Below are 2,500 nucleotides of genomic sequence, written 5' to 3' on the forward strand. Positions count from 1 at the left end.
CCCTGTGTGGACTCTGTCGGATTTTCACTCCCGTGCCCCTGGTACTCCAGCGGAGCTCCCGTGCCCCTGGTACTCCAATGTTAATTCCTCCCCTGTGTGGACTCTGTCGGATTTTCACTCCCGTGCCCCTGGTACTCCAGCGGAGCTCCCGTGCCCCTGGTACTCCAATGTTAATTCCTCCCCTGTGTGGACTCTGTCGGATTTTCACTCCCCTGCCCCTGGTACTCCAGCGGAGCTCCCCTGCCCCTGGTACTCCAGCGGAGCTCCCCTGCCCCTGGTACTCCAGCGGAGCTCCCGTGCCCCTGGTACTCCAGCGGAGCTCCCGTGCCCCTGGTACTCCAGCGGAGCTCCCCTGCCCCTGGTACTCCAGCGGAGCTCCCCTGCCCCTGGTACTCCAGCGGAGCTCCCGTGCCCCTGGTACTCCAGCGGAGCTCCCGTGCCCCTGGTACTCCAGCGGAGCTCCCCTGCCCCTGGTACTCCAGCGGAGCTCCCGTGCCCCTGGTACTCCAGCGGAGCTCCCGTGCCCCTGGTACTCCAGCGGAGCTCCCCTGCCCCTGGTACTCCAGCGGAGCTCCCGTGCCCCTGGTACTCCAGCGGAGCTCCCCTGCCCCTGGTACTCCAGCGGAGCTCCCGTGCCCCTGGTACTCCAGCGGAGCTCCCCTGCCCCTGGTACTCCAGCAGAGCTCCCGTGCCCCTGGTACCCCAATATTAATTCCTCCCCCGTGTGGACTCTGTCGAATTTTCACTCCCATGCCCCTGGTACTCCAATGTTAATTCCTCTCCTGTGGGGACTCTGTCGGATATTCACTCCCGTGCCCCTGGTACTCCAGCGGAGCTCCCGTGCCCCTGGTACCCCAATATTAATTCCTCCCCCGTGTGGACTCTGTCGAATATTCACTCCCGTGCCCCTGGTACTCCAGCGGAGCTCCCCTGCCCCTGGTACTCCGGCCGAGCTCCCAGGATCCTGGTGCTCCGGCCGAGGTCCCGTGCCCCGGGCACTGGTCCCTGCCTCTCTCCCCGTGCCTCCCGTGCTCTGCACGGGTCTGGAGAAGAGGGTGGCTGACTCTCTATTTATTTGATTTGATTTGATTTGATTTTTTATTATTGTTTTTAATGGTTTTTATTATTATTATTATTATTATTATTATTATTATTATTATTATTATTATTATTATTATGATCATTATTCATCATCATCATCATCATCATCATCATCATCATCATCATCATTATTCCGGCAAAGTGCTGCCCTGTGACACAGTGTGTGCTGCTGCAATTTTATCCAGAATTTACGAGAGAGAGAGAGAAAGAGACACAGAAAGAAAGAGAGAGAGAGAGAGAGAGAGAGAGAGAGAGAGAGAGAGAGAGAGAGAGAGAGAGAGAGAGAGAGAGAGAGCGCGAGCGAACGCGCCATAAATGAAGACGCTGTCCCGTGATACCCCATTCTCTCCTGACCCTGGCCCTGGTTCCGGGCCCTGGAGGTCTCCATCTCCCCCTGGCCCCTGTTCCGGGCCCTGGAGGTCTCCATCTCCCCCTGGCCCCTGTTCCGGGCCCTGGAGGTCTCCATCTCCCCCTGGCCCTGGTTCCGGGCCCTGGAGGTCTCCGTCTCCCCCTGGCCCTGGTTCCGGGCCCTGGAGGTCTCCATCTCCCCCTGGCCCAGGCCCTGGCCCTGGTTCCGGGCCCTGGAGGTCTCCATCTCCCCCTGGCCCTGGCCCTGGCCCTGGAGGTCTCCATCTCCCCCTGGCCCTGGTTCCGGGCCCTGGAGGTCTCCGTCTCCCCCTGGCCCTGGTTCCGGGCCCTGGAGGTCTCCATCTCCCCCTGGCCCTGGCCCTGGCCCTGGTTCCGGGCCCTGGAGGTCTCCATCTCCCCCTGGCCCTGGCCCTGGCCCTGGAGGTCTCCATCTCCCCCTGGCCCTGGCCCTGGCCCTGGAGGTCTCCATCTCCCCCTGGCCCTGGCCCTGGCCCTGGCCCTGGAGGTCTCCATCTCCCCCTGGCCCTGGCCCAGGCCCTGGTTCCGGGCCCTGGAGGTCTCCATCTCCCCCTGGCCCTGGTTCCGGGCCCTGGAGGTCTCCATCTCCCCCTGGCCCTGGCCCTGGCCCAGGCCCTGGTTCCGGGCCCTGGAGGTCTCCATCTCCCCCTGGCCCTGGCCCTGGCCCTGGTTCCGGGCCCTGGAGGTCTCCATCTCCCCCTGGCCCTGGCCCTGGCCCTGGAGGTCTCCATCTCCCCCTGGCCCTGGTTCCGGGCCCTGGAGGTCTCCGTCTCCCCCTGGCCCTGGTTCCGGGCCCTGGAGGTCTCCATCTCCCCCTGGCCCTGGCCCTGGCCCTGGTTCCGGGCCCTGGAGGTCTCCATCTCCCCCTGGCCCTGGCCCTGGCCCTGGAGGTCTCCATCTCCCCCTGGCCCTGGCCCTGGCCCTGGAGGTCTCCATCTCCCCCTGGCCCTGGCGCTGGCCCTGGCCCTGGAGGTCTCCATCTCCCCCTGGCCCTGGCCCAGGCCCTGGTTCC

The sequence above is a fragment of the Aulostomus chinensis genome, unplaced genomic scaffold, assembly GCF_037954235.1.
Source record: "Aulostomus chinensis isolate RoL2024-O1b breed Wild unplaced genomic scaffold, RoL_Achi_v1.0 HiC_scaffold_167, whole genome shotgun sequence".
Classification (NCBI taxonomy): Eukaryota; Metazoa; Chordata; class Actinopteri; order Syngnathiformes; family Aulostomidae; genus Aulostomus; species Aulostomus chinensis.